Source organism: Molossus molossus, unplaced genomic scaffold (genome assembly GCF_014108415.1).
Source record: "Molossus molossus isolate mMolMol1 unplaced genomic scaffold, mMolMol1.p scaffold_m16_p_11, whole genome shotgun sequence".
Classification (NCBI taxonomy): Eukaryota; Metazoa; Chordata; class Mammalia; order Chiroptera; family Molossidae; genus Molossus; species Molossus molossus.
Window position 1 is genome coordinate 9,351,620 of NW_023425346.1, and position 19,332 is coordinate 9,370,951.

Consider the following 19,332-nt stretch of genomic DNA (forward strand, 5'->3'; position numbering starts at 1 on the left):
GGGACCCCTCTCCAGGGTGGGGGGCTGAGAGGTGCACACGGCCCACGTTCACATTGGAACTGGCTCCTGAGACCCGCATTCTGCCCCCTTGGAGGAGCCAGCGCCCACCCCCCACGCCCCACCTGCTTCCACCCCATCTCCCCTTCCATGAGAAGCAGGTCAATCAGCCATTGTTTGGAACTTCTGTTTCCACACACCCCTCCCATTATATTTGAAAACAAAGTTTCTCATCTTTGCACTGATTTCTCAGCCTACTTTAAGCACAATAATAATAAGCTCCTCCAGGGCAGAGCAGAGGGTATGTGCCAAGACTCGGGCTTGGCATGGAGCCCATGCCTTTCAGGCCTGGTTACTGGGTAAGAGGTCAGCGAGATGGCAGAGGAGGGAGGCCAAGGCACCAGACATCTTCCCGCTCCTTCCCCACCTGGCTCTCCGCTGGTCATGACCCTCGTCCTCAGCTGCCAGGAGCCGGGGAGGCTGACCCCCTGGGCCTACCTAAGAACTGCCCTGGCCCTGGAGCTTCTGGCCCCCGCCCCCCAGCACACCATCCCACCCAATGGAGTCACCTGACGAGTCCCAGGTTCTGCTCCTGAGGGGCAACGCTCTGGAACCCCGAAGGCGGCCCCACTTCGTGGCTGGGGCCCACGGCAGGGCGTCAGAAAGGACGGCGCTCGGACTCACGGGCCCTGGATTCAAACGCCAGGCCTTTCCTTGGGAAACCACTTAATACCACGAGCTTCCATTTCTCAGCCTCTGACGTCACAGAGACTGTGCCAGAGTAACTGGGTGGTGCTTCTCCGGTGATGGACACTTAGGTATTCAGTAAATGGTCACTATGGTTATTGTGCGGACCCAGGGGCATAAGGAGTAAGCTGTAACCGCACTGATGAAGGAGAGGACATTTCAACGCCCCTGTTAGGTCAATGGGGAAGACACTTGGTGATGGGGCTGAGAGGAGCCCTTCCCCCCAGGGGAGGTGGTCACTTGCCAGGCAGTCTGGCCTGTTAGAGGCTCCGAAGCTCTGGGTGACAGGGAGGGGGGTGTCAGCACCAGAGAAGAAGGAGCAGGGGTCACGTACATCTGACATAAAACAGAGGGAAGGCGAGAAGAGAGAACTGCTCATGGAAGTCCCAAGCGTGGGCCTCAAAGCCCAAAGTCTGGGGGAGGAAGGACCACAGGCCTTGACCTCCACTCAACACCTGGGGACGGAGGTGAGGGACAGCCATCCTGGCACCCCCAGCGCCGGGCACGGAGCCCAGCTCAGGGGGTGTTCACCACGGAGTGACAGAACTAGGGATCAAGTCCCATCTTTCCCAGCCTCCTGTTGTATCTCGGGCCTGTGTTCTCGGTCGAGGAGGGTGAGGGAGGACACCTGTCAGCCTTGTTCAGGGCACGCGCGGGAAAGAAGCTGAAGTAGCACCACGGGAGGGTGAGCCGGGGTCTGTCGCGGGACTAGCAGAGCTGCGGGTCAGGAGCGGGAAGGGCTGGGAGGGGCCCTTCACTCAGAGATGAGAAGGATGAGGCCACCGCTCCCTCCTTCCCCAGCAGCCCCACCCCGCCCAGCCGTGGTGGTCCTGAAGCTTTGGTTATGAGACAGAGTGAGGGTGGGAACGGTCCAGAGCACGGCCAGCAAACGACAGCCCATCGGCCACCCCGTTTCGCAAATGAAGTTTCGCCAAAACAGTCACACTCGTTCCACGTGGCAGCGCTGCTTCCGTGCTCGGAGCCGCTGCAGAGACCGCGGGGCCTGGGAACAGTATCTACCCTCCGGCCTGCACAGCACGTCTGCTGGCCTGGCTCAGAGAGCGGCAAAGGTGGGCACCTCCTACCCTCCGGCCTGCACAGCACGTCTGCTGGCCTGGCTCAGAGAGCGGCAAAGGTGGGCACCTCCTACCCTCCGGCCTGCACAGCACGTCTGCTGGCCTGGCTCAGAGAGCGGCAAAGGTGGGCACCTCCTACCCTCCGGCCTGCACAGCACGTCTGCTGGTCTGGCTCAGAGAGCGGCAAAGGTGGGCACCTCCTACCCTCCGGCCTGCACAGCACGTCTGCTGGCCTGGCTCAGAGAGCGGCAAAGGTGGGCACCTCCTACCCTCCGGCCTGCACAGCACGTCTGCTGGCCTGGCTCAGAGAGCGGCAAAGGTGGGCGCCTCCTACCCTCTGACCTTCGTGAGTAGAGACGAGTCACTGGTTGGCTGAGCCCGTGTTTCTGAAATTGGGTCCAGGTGGCACCAAACAAAGCCAGTGAGGGTGCCCAGGTGTCTGTGCCTCGCTGGGCGCTGTGGGGCCCCAGGAAGGGCTGAGGAGCAGTAACAGGAGAGGACAGCTGGCGGGAGGGACCTTTGTGCTGCGCCCCGACAGAGGGGCCCTGGCAGGTCAGCTGAGGCAGAAAGGCCTCCTTAAAGAGGAAGCCCTTGAGTTTGGCTTTTTAAGAAAGAAAAGGGTGAGTGGGAGGAGCAGCTGGGTGGGCTCCTCGACACCGCCCCTCCCCCTCTGCTGCCGTGACCAGGCCATGCCCTGGGCTTACTTCTCAAACCTTACACACGCCCCAGGGCTTCCCGGCCACAGAGGGGCCCAGGACCTAGACACCACTGCAGCCCCAGCTACAGCCATCTGACCTCCATTGGGAATGACCAGCTAGCCTGCTGAGCCCCTCAGCCTCCCCACGTCTCCACCCCAGCCAGCGCTTGTCTCCCGTTCCCCCTCTCTGGTGACGGACCCACCTACCCCACGGCCGTGCCAGAAACACTGGCGCCCTGATGCTCCCTGCCCCTCCCCACCTCGGTCAGCGGCTCTGCAGGCCCTGCAGGCCCACTGCTCAAACAGTTCTGGGCCCCCCCGCCCCAGTCTCATCCACACCATCCGGCTCTAGCAGCTCTGCTGAACCCCAGCGGCCCCTCCAGGCTTCTCTCACCCAGCCCAGCACCTCAGCCTGGCGGTGAGGGCCACCGTCTCCCCACCTCGTCCACCTACCCCACTTTCCACAGGACACTCGCGCAGGGGTTTGGGTCAAGGCCCGGCTCTGCCACAGTGGCTGTGTGAACTCAGGCAAATCCAACCTCCCAGGGTTTCGGTTTGCTCATCTCTAAACGGGACAATGCAGAGCCACGCTCCGGTGGCTGTGCTCATCCTGCACCAATGTCCACGGGCACACAGGGCCCTGCACAGGAACTTGGCGATGGGAATGAGCTTGAGCCAACGATGGATCAGGTGACGGTGATGGGGCCGGGGGGGGGGGGAGGGCATTTCCCAGCAGGCAGAGGGGCCAGCGTGCGGCTCTGCCTGGGGAAGAGAGAAAGGGGCCACTGGCGTGAGGCGCAGGGTGGGGGTGCAGGGCAGGCAGAGGGAAGTGCTCCCACCAAGCAGAGCTTCCTGCAAGCCCAGAGAAGGGCGACACTGGCGTAGCGGACCCCTGGGCAGACGGCCATGAGGCAAGGCCGCGAATGGCCTCATCAGCCATGCAGGAGAGCTTCCCACGAGTTTCCTGGACTTGGAGTGAAAACTACGGATGGCACCAGGGAAACGGAGAAGGCGCCTGCTGCAGGGGAAGGCACCAGCGCCCGGGCCCATGGGTTGGGGGGCTGTGCACTTGCCATCGGTCCCCCACCTCGAAGATCCTCAGCTGGAGGAGCGATGTGGCCAGACCTGTGCTTGAGACAGCTCCCGGGGGCTAGTGTGAGCGGCCGCCCGCAGGGCAAAGAGCACACAGGCAAGAAGCCAGTGGAATGACGGTGTCAGTGACCAGCGCTGAAGCTGAGTCGGCCGGCCCCACGGGCAGCGGAGGCCATCGGGCGGTGACATGTTTAAGATGCTAAGGAAAGACAGCGCGGCTCAGGGCTGGTCTCCAGGCCCCGGGGGGGAGGGGTGTCTGCAGTGTCCGTCCTGGAGGCCGGCCCTGTTGCTGTGGTGCTGTCAGGACCAGAGGGTGCTATGAGCTAGCGGGAGAGAGACAGTCCACGGCAGAAGCCGGGCTGGCCGACAGGAAGGAAAGGGTTATGGTTCAAAGGAAATGACATCACTATGGAGAAACAAGCTGCGCTGTGACGTGCACACAGGTGCACATGACGGGGCCAGGAAGTGGGTACTGACAAGGAGGAACGCCAGGGAGAGAGGGTGACCGAGAAGCAGGAGGCATGAAGAATGGTCTGGACAGACGGAGAAGGGCTGGGGGATACGGAAATGCGCAGCCTGGTCAGCCGTGTAAGGACAGGTCAGCGGAACACCGCCCTGGGTTGCTGCCTCCTACACAGCAGAGGTGCTCTCCCAGGGCAGCCCGCAGCCTGCTCTCTCCTACCTCCCGTCTCAGAAGGTCTCGCTGCATGTGGTTGTGGCTCTTAAAATTGCGCTGGGCTTTCTTCTTAAAAATAAAACCCCAATCAAGGGATGAAAGAACGTGCCCTGGAGCTCGTCCAGGGATGGCTGCAGCGGTGGGGGCGGGCGAGGGCCCGGGACACGCACCTCTCGGGCCCAGGAGTGGCGGGGGCTCTGTGGTCGGGACTCCAGGAGCAGAAGGAGAGGTCCGGAGCGGGGGTGGGGTGTGAGAGGTGCGGCAGGAAGCACGCAGCTACTTTTAGCCAGGTAACGAGGCTGCTATTAAAAGTCTGCCTTGGAATTTACAGCAGCGTATGGTCACAGCTCCCTACGTGCGAGAAGCTGGCTCCCGCCTGCTGACTCCCGAGCAGCCCACGCGCGAGCGGCAGGGTCCGCGGGGCCACCGCCGGGCCCGCGCGGCTCGGCTCCCACTTCGCACCCTGTGGCGCTGCTGTGGCCGGGATGCACGAAACGCACGCCGCCGCCCCGCGCCTCCCGACCCAAGCCCCGCAGGCCCAGGTCACGGGTCGTGGGCAGACTCCCCCTGCCGGCCCCACACAGCAGGAGCAGCTGTGTCGACACCCGCTGCCTCCGACCTCGGAGGTCAGCTTGTTTGGTCTAAGAGGACAGTCCTTGAAGTAAAGGCCATCGCGTCTGGTCAGCGCCAGCCGCCGCCGCCGCTGCTGAGCTGGGCTGCTGTCGACAGGCAGCGGTGTTCCCTACAGTCAAGGGCTGGGTGCTCTTGGAGAGGCCAGAGAGCCCCCTGCTCTTCCAAGGCGCGCACCCCTCCCTGGCCGTGCTGAGATCCTGGGGAAGGGCTTCCGCTCCCCTTTACACTCCCAATCTTTTCTCTGTAAACAGGACTCAGTGTGGGAAGAGTAGACCTGTAACTACAATACAAATTGATTAATGCCCTAAAAATGTGACTGAAACCACCAGCCCGACAAACAGTGGGGCTTATGTTGTCTGCTCCACTCTCTAAAGGAACATTTCCCTGAAGAGTTTGTGTATTGTTCACCCTTCTCCTTGGCACACACACAATCCCAAGCCTGTGATAATGCCAGTCATTAAACTAAACAACTGCACTTGGACCTCTGTCAAGGGAGTGATTCAGGCGAGCGCTGTCCTCACGGAAGGAGTTTGCCCTGTGTTATCAGATGCTGCCTCCCCTGAAGGCGGAGAGCCCAGCAGTTTTCTTGGTCACGTGGACTTGCCTGCGGCCACTAGGTGGAGGCACAATCTACAGAAAGGGGCAGTGGGGGCCTCGGTGCCATCAGGACCAGGGCATTACCATAGGTGGGGCTGGAGGAAGCCCCAGATGTGGTCGGAAAGGAATCCAGCCTCACTTTATCTGAGGGGACAGGAGGAGGGGCGGGGGAGAAGCCCCTGCAGACCCTCGCCTGCCCGTCGGGGCAGATTTGCCTTCAGCCTTCATTCAGCCTTCTCCTGACCTGAGGCTCCTGGGAACCTGGGGGCCTGCACGGTTCTAGTCCCACCACCCACTTCGCCGGCAGCCTCGTGGGCCGCTGTGCCCAGGTACCCACATGCCAAGCGGTGCTGCTGACAACGGCCCCGTCATGCAGGGTTGCTAGGAGGACCCCACAAGCCGGGGAACGGGCAAGCATGCTGAAAAGATAAAACAAGTCTTCAAATATATAGCAGTATTTTGTTATTTACTATCAGAAAACAGACCGGTACACTGAAGAGGGGGCTCAAGGCAGTGGCAAGGAGACACCTCGTGTTGCAGACATACATTCTCCTTGATCACATTTATTTCTCTAGTAACTTGAAAGAGTGAATCGTGGCAAGGGTGTAAGTAAGGGGGATCGAGCCCACAGAAAGCTCGGTGCTCCGAGGGGGCACCATGGTGATAGCAGAAGCCCCCCCAAGTTTCCGTCTGCAGGCGGTCAAGAGTAAGAAGCAATGTTTTGTGCACTACTGTTTTTGTTTATTTGTTAATCCTCACCCGAGGATATTTTCCCATTGATATTTAGATAGAGTGGGAGGGAGGGAGGGAGAGAGAGGGAGAAAACATGGACGTGAGAGAGACACATAGATTGGTTGCCTCCCACAAGGTTGAGGTTGGGGATCTATCAAACCTGCAACCCAGGTATGAGCCTTTGACCGGGAATCCAACCCGAGATGCTTCTGTCCACAGGCCGACGCTCTAACTGCTGAGCCAAACCGGCCAGGGCGTGTGCACTATTTTCTGAGGAACACTCTCCCAATCGAATGGAGCATTCAGGCCCATGTCGACTGGCACTTGGTAAAAACACCCACTAGCATGTGGTTGAAGCAGAAGCAACAAGTCAAAGACAGGGTGTGCAAATGTTCAGTCAAAAGTGGACAATCAGAAATGCAAAGACCCCAAATTTGTTATAAAATACGTTTCGTGAGCTGGCTAGACTTCTTTGCTAGGGTTTAACAAGTTGCACTGAACCCTCACTTTATAAAATAGGCTTCTGAAGAGTCATGTATGAATCGCTGCATTATAAACAGTCTAGAAAACCAGAGACACCACGTCAGAGCTGCAGCCGCGCAGTGAGGGCTGTGGTTTGCGCTGGGCCTCGGATGTTGCAGGGCTGTGTGACCCCCCACACCGCCCGGAGATGGGCAGCCCAGAGGAGCAGGACCTGGGAAACAGCCTTCCTGCCTCCCTCCCTCCCCAGATGAGAACACTGAAGCACAAAACACAAAGGGACTTTTCCCTTCAATTTAGACAGATGATGTTCTCACATGTACTGTGTTCATTGTTTTTGTCAAACTATTGTTCATTATAGATGTCCACACTTTTTATCAGACTGAAAATTAGATTTAATATGTGTTAAAACCAGTGTTAAAAGAACAGAGCCAAAACGGGTCACTTGTTAGGCAGCACCAGGACTTCCACCTAACCTAACCGCCGGTTCAGCCTCCGGGGCAGAACTTGACACCAGTCATTCTGGAATTCCCTGACCCACACCGTGTACCTGCCAGGTGAGACCCGTCCGCCCTTCCCCCAAGAAAGCAGACCCTGCTTGAAACAATTCTTCCTTTTCTTTTGCTGATAACTGTTTGCCCCGCCCAGTCTCTACCCTCAAATCCTCCATTGGTACCATTCCTCCGAGACCCTCTGCTTGCTGCGGGGTGCTGCCCTGGTCACGGGTGTTCGAGGAGCAGCTGGGTCTTCGCGTTTCCTGGGCGGATTCCCGTTAGCACGGCATAGAAAGCACGCTGTTTCCAGCCCTGAGGACACGTACCATGAGAGAAGCTTAGAGACCATGCCCCCCAAATCATTAAGTCATTAAACAAAATATCCAAAGTACCTGCTAACTAGCGGGGGTGACTCTTACGAGGAGCTCACAGGTTTACCTCTGTGGAGCTCCAGCAAAACCCTGCCCTTCTCTGAGCCTCGGTGACAGGCCGGGAGGCCCGCGGCCCGGGCGGAGGCGTCAGCACACTCTGAGCGGCCCACTGTGCCCACTTCTGGCCACAGCAAGTTGGCTGAGAATTGAGGCCAAACCACCCAAAAGGAAGCCACGCTGGCCCTTGAGCTGTGCCCCGCACTGGAGGGAGACTCGTCGACTGTGGTGACAGAGCTAGGTGGCCCCCACGATCCTTGCCGCCTGGTGTCCACACCTGCATTGTGCCGTCCCCTCCTCTCGAGTGTACACAGTGCCTTGCTTCTAACCAATGGAATGCAGCCAGCATGACGGACGTCACCTTTCTATAAGGGCATCGTAAGTCACATTACCTTATGACTTGCTAGCCATCATGTCATGAGCTGCCTGTGGAGACGGCCACGGGAGAGGGGCCACGGGAGAGGGGGCCACGGAGGCCCTGGAAATGGAGGGAGGCCTGCAGCCAGCAGTCAACCGAAAGCTGAAGGCTCGTTTCTACAGCCCCAGGAAGCCAGCTCTGCCAGCTGGGAGGCGGGTGCTCGGCCGGCAAGCCTTGAGGTGAGAACAGCCCAGCCGGCGCCCAGGCTGCAGCCCGGAGCCCGCCCCGCCGTGCCAGGCCCCTGCCCACGAGATCTCCAGATAATCACTGTATGGTTTCTAAGTCGCTGTGTTTGTGCAGCAATGGATAATGAATACACCCACCGGTCAAGGGTGTCCAGTGTCCGAGGCTGAACCCGAGATGCCCACAGAACCAGTCAGCGCTGACAGCAGCTACACAGGCGCAGGGCCGGAGTCACGGAGGGGAGCTGACGGTGGGGGGCAGCACGGCGAGGCTCCTGGACCAGGCTCCAGAGCAGAGAGGCCGTCTCATGTGCAGCCCTCCCCAGCCCCTCCCCTCGCTCGTCCGCGGTCGTGTCCGAGGGTGGCCATCTCATCACGGCAGCAGGAACCTCAGCCTTCACCCCACCCCGCAGTCTTTCTGATTTCACCTCCTAAAACACCTCAGCTCCAAATCCTCTCTGTTCTCCTCAGCCCTGCCTCCTTCACACGCGCATCTTCCAGTATCCCACGGAGTCCCCTGGAAGGAACCAACTGATCTTCTCTCCAACCTTATGCTCTTTTTAAAATATTGCTGACGCAGACGATTGCTGTCACGCACCATTTCACTCAGCGTCAACCACAAGCTCGGCACTGCTCCCTATTCATACACATACACCACTAGGTCTTCCCGGGGACCCTAAGAAGGGTCATCACCCATCTGGGGGTGAGAGCAGTGCTCCGAGAGACTTAGCGACCCGCCAGGAGGCACAGAGCTTTGTTGCTAAGCCGGGCCGTGAAGGGGCTCTATTCTAATCCCACGGTCTTTCCACAAGCCGCCCCCACATACAGGCCGGCACCCGCCTGGCGGTCCCCACCCTGAGGAAGGGGTCCCAGAGGCAGCACAGGTGGAGCAGGGGCTGGACCAGCGCTTTCTTGGACGTTCTCCAGGCGTCGCCACGGCCCCCAGTGCGGTCCACCCCAGTTCCGATCTGCCGGGTCGCCCCTGAAAGCACTGACCTGAGCCCCACTCCATGGAGCGCCTCGCGGCCACTGGAAGGCGGCGCTTCTGCAGCTCCCTATCCAGAGCCAGCTGCATCGCTGCTCCTGTGATTTTGCTCATATTCTCCCTGTTTTGAACAAACCTCATCTTGTCTTTGCCTAGTTCTCGCCTTTTTCATCCTTCAAGACTCATCTTATGATCACCTCCTCCAAGAAGCCTTCCGTCCCTCCCCAGACGGGTTGTCCGCCCACCATTCTGCACGGCCCCAGATGCAGCGCTAGGCAGGGCTGTGCCAGCCGGCACCCTGGCCTGACTCTCGCCGGTGTCCTGACCGCTCCTGGAGGTCAGGGCCACGCTGTCCCCAGTGCTCAGTCCGGGGCTCCAACGGGGTGGCGTGGGCGCAAGTGGTGTCTGCCCACGGAGACCACGGAGGGGCAGCGCACTCGCGCCGCAGCAGGGGTGTGTAAGCTGACTAGAGGCAGAGCTCATTCCGTCCATCACCGAGGTCCCGCCATCACCCGCCTTGGCACCTGGCATAGGACTTCCACAAACAGCCGCTGGATAAATATTGGCTGCCTCTCCTTAGCCCCCCAGGAGCTTGCTAGGCTCCCGTCCTCCTTGCGGGGAGGAGAGTGCAGGCGCCCCTGACAGCCGTCCCCCCACGCACACTCACTGTGGGGCTGTACCCCCTGGCGGACGCGAGAAGCCCCAGAGACAGACCAGCGGCCCAGCACTCCCCGTGCACCGACGGGGGCAAAGGGTGACCTCTAGTGGTCCTCGCTGGCATCGCCGGTCCCCAGGAGCGTTTCAGTGGGAAAAGATGCCGTAAATCCAAAGATTCTCCTTCCAGAAAGAGCAGTTCCTAATATGTGAGGATTCTGGCAACCACAACAGAATAAATGGCCACAGAACTGCGGAGTAAATATTGAATGGAGCTTTTTATTACTGGTAAAAATAATCAGGGTAACAGCAAATACAATATATTTTTAAATGTTTTTAAAGTCTATGAAATATTTAATTCATAAAAATTCTCTGAGACAGGTGCTGCTCACTTCTCTGCCAGGCAGTCGAATCGCCCTAACTGCGTGAACCCCTGTTATCCCCATTTTACAGACAGGGAACTGGAAGCCTCCAGAGGTGAAATGACTCCCTGAGGACAGCCAGCAGTTACAGTTGGGATTAAAACTTAGATCTGTTGGGCCCACAGATCCCTCACCCCCAATCTAGCTGCCCTAGCCCAGCATCAAATCCCTCAGGCCTTCAGGGTTCCCGAGTCAGGGGACCAGCAGGGTGGGGTCGCCCTGCTGGCAGGGACAGTGCCCCACCGGCCCTGACCAGCCTCTGGGGGCAGCAGAGGCTCACAAGCAGAGGAGGAGGAGCCAGGCAGTGAGTGACTGCTCTCTGGCCTGCGCACAGGGAAGACGGAGCCCTCAGCACACATCAGCCATCTGCTGGGAAGTAATCACCGGCTCTGTGCAGAGCCTGTGCTGACGCTCATGGAAACAACGGGATGTCACCTGCTAGCACAGCGGACAAGCCCCTGTCAGCGGTCATGTCATCTGTTCTCCCCCACAGAAATAACAAATGAATAGCATCAGGCCCACTTTACAGACCAGGAAAGTGAGGCATACATGTTTAAGAAGTCCCTGCAAATCCAGCCCTCTGAGGAGGCTCGATTCTGAGTCTCAGGAAGGTCAGAATGCGCAGCTGATAGCAGGGGGAGGAAATGTCCGTGGGGCCAGAAGGATGAGATTGAAGGTCACCCCACTGCCCTGCCCAGGAGGGCGGCCCTCATTGTGACCAGGTCCTTGCTCCCATCTCCGCAGTCCCCGAGGTGCCCACATAATTCATCTGTGCCCTGACAGCCTCACAAGGAGCTGGCGACAAGAGTGGGATGGGGTGCACAGGCCCAAGGTCAAGCTGAGCGAGGGGACACACCAGCCTTGGCACATGCCAGCCTCCCTGTGCAGACCACTTCCTGTCCCCGGCATCTCCTCCAGACACGTCTAGGGAAGTCAAGCAGCCACCTGGGACCCGCAGGCTGAGCATCAGGCAACTGGGAGACGCTGGAGCATCGCTGGTGGCTGGTGGGGATCAGGGGCTGCTGTGAGCACCGCTGTGGCCAGGGGGCTGTTCCTCCGGGCAGGACAGTGCGGCTGGGGTGGGGGGCCGTCAGCGTGGGGAAGGCAGCCCACGCTGGGGAGGCTGCTTTCTCAGAACAACCTTGGGGAATCTAGCTTCCCAAGAAATAGCTATTATTTATTGATGCAATAACCATATACTTTGTTATCCAAACCGAGTTGAAAGGGAAGCTGTTAATAATTCCTGTAGAACTAACCTGGGAAAATCATGACACGTGAGCACATTATTTACTGAACACCTGCTATGCACCAGGATGCATGATGGACACCTGACCTCCATTGTCACTTTTTGTCCCCACAACGGCCCATAAAAAGGTGCTGCGGCCGCCTGCCTCCCCGTTCCATCATGCCTGAGCTTCCGCCCTGGTGTCCTGCCTTGGGCTCAGGAGTGATTCCTGGTCCCTGAGATGGAAACGACTACAGTGGCCCAGAGGCCCGTGAGGTGGCGCCCTGGGCCTGGCACGCGCTGTGCTCAGCAGTGCCCGCAGGCTCCTGCTGGGCCTCCGCCTCGCCTGGCTCCCCGCGGCGTCCGCCAGCAGACAGTGCTTCCCGCTGTCCAGCACGGCACAGTTCACGAGTCCTCCCCCCCCTCCCCTGGCCGTCCTGGCAGCCAGGACCGTGCGGCTCAGGGACAGAGCTGCTGGCCAGGCCACGCTCTGTAGGTCATGGAGCCAGGGCGGAACTCGGACCTGCCAGACCTCTGCGTCCACCCCTCCCCGGGCCTCAACTTCCTTCTCCTGGAACAGGCCAACCCCTATTTCCTCTTGGCCTGGGGTGAGGATAAAGGGAGACCGGTGGGTGCGGGGTAGACAAGGGCTCTGAGAGCCCAACAAGGTCCCTCCCCGGTGCGGCAGGCCTTCTTCCACGTCAAGAGGCCAAAGGGCACAGAGGTTATACGAGCGGGCCCTGCCTATGGGTTCTCACAGGACAGGGGGCAGGGGGTAAATCTGGGCTTAACACCCTGGTGTGGATGCTCCCCCTTCAAGGGGAGGTGTTATCACGACAACTCCTTCCACTGCGACAGCAGTCAACCCTTAGGACCCAGCGCCAGGCGAGCCTTGTCCCCACCTTCTGTGTGGCCCGAACCCACCCTCTAGCCCCTGTAGCAGCCACAGGAGGGGCCGCTGACCCAGCTCCCAGTGGGCCTCTCCATTCAGTGCTGAGCATCTTAAGCCTCCCGTTTACCTGGACTTCCCCCTTCCTCCTCAACTGCTGGGGGACACCTGCTTGTCCTTCAAGTCCCCAACCTAGATTGCCTTCCCAGAGCCCCCCAGCAGTCTCAGCCCCTCCTGCGCACGCACAGCGTGACGCAGGCACAGGGATGTTATTCGAATGAATTCTTGGATCAGCAGCTGAGGTTGTGGCCTGTTCAGCAACTTGCCCACGGTCCTGCATCCAGTGTCAAGGACAAGGCCCAAACCGGACGTGTCCCACAAGCTGTCTCCGCCTCGCCCACGCCTCCGCAGGAGGGATGCCGGGAGCCAATGCCATGTGGCCTGTCCTGGGGACATCTTGAAGTTGCATCACAGGAGGAGGGCTGAGGCCCGACAGGGACCTGCCTGGGCTTAGTGGCGGGGCCTCTGCCTTAGTCCCCAGGAGGAGGCTGCAGACCCCAGTGGAGAAGCGCCCGCTGCTCCCTGAGGGTGGAGTGAGCAGCAAGGCCTCCTCCCACCATCCTGGGTTCGGGCGCCAGCGCGAACCTGCAGCCTTAATTAAAAGGCCTTTCAAACCATTCGCAGCAATAATAATAAAACCCCAAATAAGAACAGTAAAACAGTAAGGCTTTCAGAAAATTTAAAAAAGAAAAAATGCTCTGAGAAGCTCTGAGGAACACTCCAGACCATGTACATACAGACAGCAGACTTTAAAAATGGCTTTTTTCTTTTAAAAAATCCTCCCCCCAAAGAATCACCATTGCTTTTCATAAGAGAATTTGAACGAGGTGTCTATTAGAAAGGACGGGGCGAAGGACAAGGCGCCGGTCTTCAGCGAGTCAGAGCAGACGCTGAGGCTCGGGCCAGAGAGGGGACAGCACCGGGCTGCAGCCCTGCAGACTCGCGGAGGAACCGCACCGGGCTGCAGCCCTGCAGACTCGCGGAGGAACAGCACCGGGCTGCAGCCCTGCAGACTCGCGGAGGAACCGCACCGGGCTGCAGCCCTGCGGACTCGCGGAGGAACCGCACCGGGCTGCAGCCCTGCGGACTCGCGGAGGAACCGCAGCGTGGGCCCCGCCCCTCCGAACCCAGACCCTCACCGTCGCATCGGCCGCTTCCCCGGGGCCATTTGTCAGAGCGGAAATTCAGAACTGAGCAAGTCAGTTTTATGCTCATTTTCTGATTTGACTGTTTTTTGTTTTGTTTTGTTTGGGATGGGGGTGGTGTAGGGAGGGTGGCACTTGTTTTCGGGATGAACAGGTAGAGTAGAACAAGCTTAGTTCCCTTTGTCACAGAGGAATTCTACCAGATTACATCCTCCCTGATTTCGCTCAGAAACAAAATTCATAACAATCTTACATGGGACATTAAAATTAGGCCGGGCTCTGGGCGTTTTCTGAACTGTGTGCTGATAAACCCAGGTCCTCTGGAAGATTCTCTTCACCACACCCCAAGACTCGCTCGGGGTCCTGGCAGACCCGGCGGGGCCTGGACGGCTGCTCTGCCCCAGCTCAGCCGGAGGCTGATCCAGACCCATCGCAGGGAAGCCTACCGCCCTCTGGCCTCCAGAGCCCGCAGAATCGCATAAGGCGCTACGGCAGGCCAGGCCCAGGAACAGCTCCCGTGCGGTGTAGGGTTGCACAGGGGTGAGTCTCCCACATCCAGCGCGCGTCTGCAGCCCCCTGCTGACTCTGCAGCTGGGCAGGAAGGACTCAGAAAGCCAGTCCTCTGGCTAGAGCTGCCCTCCTGCCTCGGAGACATAACGATCTTCATCTCGTGAGACGGGAAGATGCTAGAGGCGTTGTAAGGACGGCCAGGACATGGCCCTGGGGCTCCGACAGGTCAGTCAATTTGCTGTGAAAGAACCTGTGTCCCCTTCCCGAAGACAGCGCCCCAACGGGGCTTCTCTTGAAGGCAGTGGGCACGCGCCCCAAGGAAGCACAGGGAGATCCCAGCCGCAGGGTCAGCGGGAAGGAGGGGCACAGCCGGGAAGGAGGGGCCAGGACGGTCCAAACGAGGCCCCGCGGGGCGCTGGGGAGGCAGCACCAGGCAGGGCCGGGACGCGCTGCCAGGGGAACTGGCCCTCGACGGCCGTGCGGGTTCCGGCTGCCGTTCGCCGCTCCGGGCGGGCACGTCCCCCGCGGACGCGTCTGTAGAGGGTGGTGGCCCTGAAGCGGGGTAGAACTTGGTGGGAAATGGGAAGAGAAAAAGATTCCAGGCAGGATGAGAAAAGGCAGAGCGATGGGGAAAGCGCTGTGCAAAGTACAGATCTTGACCGTGGCCTCGAGGCCGCCATAACCGGCTTCTCTTGTCAGGTGCCCCCGAGTCACAGCCAGTGCGGGGCAGAGGCGACAAGCAGACGCAGGCCTGTGTGGCCCCCAGCCTGGGCCTGCTCCGGAGGAGGGGAGCTGGAGCGTGAGGGCGGGAGGGCTTCCCCCGGACGCCCGCTGTGCGAGGGCCCTGGGCTGGGCCGGCTCCACGGCCCCAGAACAAGTCTGGGTGGTGGTTGCGTGGGGTGTGCCGAGGGCTCATCTCACAGCTGCGTTTCTGCAGCACCGATCATGGTGACTGCGACTTGGGTGTGTGCTGACCTGGGCCGCTCCGTAAACTGCTTCGCGTGCTGGCTAAGTCATGTGTACTCACTTCTACAGACGCTGGGCAAGGGCACCATGTGGGGGTGCCTCAAGCCAGCTGCTAAGGTGGGGGTACACACGGGGACCGAAACACGGAGAGACCCGAGTGGGAAGAGCACCATGACCACCAGGCCACCAGGAAGTCACTGTGACTGCCCCAGACAGCAGGCAGAAATGGGGGCAGTCTGCAACACACTGCTTCATGCTTCAGACCCGGAGGCTCCCTCCCCTGGGCCTGATGTAAATATGTTTTAACCATTAAAGAAAAAAAGAGAAACAAAAGGACAGTATTTCCCTACACATACACAATTCAAGCATCTCTGCAGGGAAAAGAACCTATACGATTTGGTTTAAAACCAGAACGGATTCATCCCTAACAAATAACACCATTTGCACAACACAGGTTGACAGATGACGGGCACTGAGGAAGCTGGGCAGCTGGCAGCACCCTTAGGACTTTCCTCTGCGAGGCTGCACAGCGGCCGCCCCAGCGCTTGCTTCCCAGACCGCGCCAGCCCAGGGCCTGGACGCCCCCACCCCCACCCCACCCCCCCACCCTCCCCACCCCCACCCCCCCACCTCCCCACCCCCCACCCCCCACCCTCCCACCCCGGCAAGCTGAGCAGCCGTAGCTGAGCTAAACAAGTTCCCTGGGCCAGGAGTCACTAGTCCTATTCGCACCAAAGCCACGTGTGCCTAACGAATGTCAGTCACAGCCTAGCTACCGACTGTCCCCACAGATTTAAAATAATGATGTACATTGGCTTTCACTGGGTAAATCAGGTTTTAGGAAAGCTTTTCCGGTTGTAACTACGGAAAATAAGAATTCTTTGGTGACTTAGCCCTTAAGATGTTAACCAGATTATCCTGTTGATTCCTGTGCTACACTCACTCGAGAAGGACTTGGTTTAATTACTAGAAATAATGGAGTATGTTTTAAAATATAAAGTTGATAGCATTTTCCCAAGGATTTTGGAACGTGAAGCCATTCGGACACCTGGCTCCTCAGCACCTCCTGACCTTTGGGCGGAGGCTTCAGGGACAGAAAGCAACTTTGCCCTTGGGCAGCTGGGGCTCCACCCTGCTCGGCCGCCAGGGGCAGCACCTCACAGCCCGGAGGGGCCTCCTCCGCTCGGCCACATACATGTCAGACACAACCCACTGGGTTCCTTTAAGAATCACGCGTGGCAGCAACTCATTCCGGCAATACTTCCGGAGGTATAACTGGGAATATCTAGATCAGTGACACAGGACTGAAGGGCTAGAAATTAGTAGTTAACTGCACTGTGTCGGAATGTGCCCCAGCACTAAGATGAAGGCAGGAGAGGGGTGTATGGAGGGGACAGCTTTCTTCATAGAGATTAGTAGTTAACTGCACTGTGTCAGAATGTGCCCCGGCACTTAGATGAAGGCAGGAGAGGGGTGTATGGAGGGGACAGCTTTCTTCATAGAGATGACTGGCCATAAACACAGGAGCCCAAATTAGTTTTAAACTTTTGTTGTTGTTAATCCTCACCCAAGGATATTTTTTCCATTGATTTTTAGAGTGGAAGAAAAGGAGGAAGAGAGAGAGAGAAACATCAGTGTGAGAGAGACACATCGATTGGTTGCCTCCTGCACGACCCTGACTGGAGCTGGGGATCAGACTGCATCCCAGGTACGTGCCCTTGACCAGGAACAGAACCAGAGACCCTTGGATCCATGGGCCAATGCTCTAACCTCTGTGCCAAACCAGCCAGGGCAGTTTTAAACTTCACTACATCCTTTCCAAAAGTCCTCAGAAAGTAGAACTCATGTAACTAACACATAAGAAGTTAGGTGGTCTACATCAGCAATATGCTTTTTTTTTTTATCCTCACTCGAGGACATTTTTCCATTTTTTGTTCAGATCGAGTGGGAGGGAGGGAGAAAGAGAGAGAGAGACTCATTGACGTGAAAGGGACACATCGAGTGGCTGCCACCCACACAACCAACCAGGGCCGGGGACAAACCGTAACCAAGGTACACGCCCTTAGCGGAACCGAACCCAGGTCTCTCTGGACTGCAGGCCGACGCTCTAACCACTGAGACAAACCGGCCAGGGCAGCAATATGCATTTTTAAAAATGGCGCCACCAGGGAGCAAAGCAAATGACTGCCGCCACCGGCAAACAGGACTTCCTGAGCCTGACGACAAAACCTATAAAGTCACCAACAGCACAGGTAAGTTCGCTCAGATTGCTTGACCACACTAAAATTAGAACAGCCAAAACCAAATGCATGTTTTAAAAGATAGGATAAACAAGAAACTACTACTTCACAAGCAAGAAATAAACTCGTCAACCAAGAGATAAAAGACAACAAACATTTAACAGAATCAGACGAGGCTCGGAGAACCCACGACATCCTCACTTCAGAGCCGGCAGAAGGCAGCTGTCGAGACCCAGGTCTGACCCCAGGGGTGAGGACTGCCCTGGGCCCCAAGTTCAAGATGTCCCATGCATAAGGTCAAGTCTATTGTTTCACTCTACACTTTATTTAACATTGATCTGTGGCAAAAAAAGGAAGTATTAAGTATTTGTGAAAATAAAGCCAGGTCAGAATGGAAGACTGCACTCAGATGTCGGTCTATCCTGCCTCCTGAAACCTCCATTCAAATCCTGGCCAAGGAAACCTCGATAGGGGGAGGCCACTAGTCCACGCACAAGCGTGACGGATTTATGAGGCTGAGATCAGAAGGGGATTGGTGGGTGAAAAGAAGGGAAGAGGGGGCTGCAGAGGTGGGGTGATTGCCTAGCGGGGTCCCCAAATCGGCAGACCAAGCAGCAGGGGCTGGACAGGGAGAGGACGTGGAGGTCTGTCTAGGAAAGTCCCCCTCCTGCGGGAATCAATGCGTCTGTCACCACAGCTCCTCCCCTTAAAGAAACAGTATCTGGGGAGAACCAGGAGGCCAGCCTGGCAACGGCCCCCAGAGTACGCGTTCCCCGGCCTGGGCACTAGGGGTCCTCAGCCTCATGACTGGTTTTCCACATTGACCCCAAAGTCCAGCCTGCTGTTTCCACTTGTGTACATGGAGCTCCTGGAGACCTTTCTATTCCTGTAAGTATATGGCTGGATGAGGTCACTGGATGTGTGTGAAAAACTGCACCTTAAAAAAAATAAAGAACAGCCCTGGCCGGTTTGGCTCAGTGGTTAGAGTGTCGGCCTGCAGTCCAGAGAGACCCGGGTTCAGTTCCCGCTAAGGGCGTGTGCCTCAGTTGCAGTTTGTCTCCGGCCTCAGTTGGGGTTGTGTGGGTGGTGATCACTCAATGTGTCTCTCTCACACTGATGTTTTTTTCTCTCTCTCTTCCTCCCTTTGGCTCTATGAATGCAAAAAAATTGTCCTCAGGTGAGAATTAAAAAAAGAAAGAAAGAAAAAGGACCAGTTAGAGACAAAGGAAGATATTGTTTCTCACACATGTGCGCACACACGAGTTAGGAAATAAAGTCGAGCCCACTAGTGTGCGTCTCAGGAGGCACAGAACTTCCCACCTGGTCACGGCTGTGCCCTGAGAACCTACAGTCGTGCTGGATAAATCACAGGTGATGCAGAAAGGAAGACACAGGAGAGGGAGAGAGGGAGGAGGAGCTGAGAGAAAATAAAGATGGAGAATACAGGAAAAGACGAGGCAGACGTGAATCGAGGTGCGAAAGCTGGCGGAGGAGTTCCGGAAGGGCAAGAACAGCAAACACAAGAGAATATTAACCGCAGAGATTCCAGCAACACATTTCCAGAGCTAAAGGGACAAGTCCTCATGGAAAGGCTACTGGGTGGCAGCAGGACAAATGGGAAGGACCCACATTAGACTCACAACCGTGTTATTTGACACTATGGATAAAGAGAATATCCTCTCGGGGGGGGGGGGGGCGCCTGTTACAAAGAGATGATCATCAGAATAACACCAGTTTCAACAGCAAGACTAGATGCTTGAAGACAGTGAAGAAAAGCCTCCCAAGATCTAGGGGAAAATTATTTTGAACCTAGATTTCTATTCCAAGCCAAACTAGCCATTAAATAAAGGGCAAAAGTGGCAACACCATCACACCTAGCAAGACTGCAGCCACCATGAAGTGCCCTTCCTGAGGGTGCTCCAGGGGAATGAGAGTAGAAGCCAAGGCAGGTCGATGAGCTGGACTGAGCCCGTGCGCTCAGTGCAGC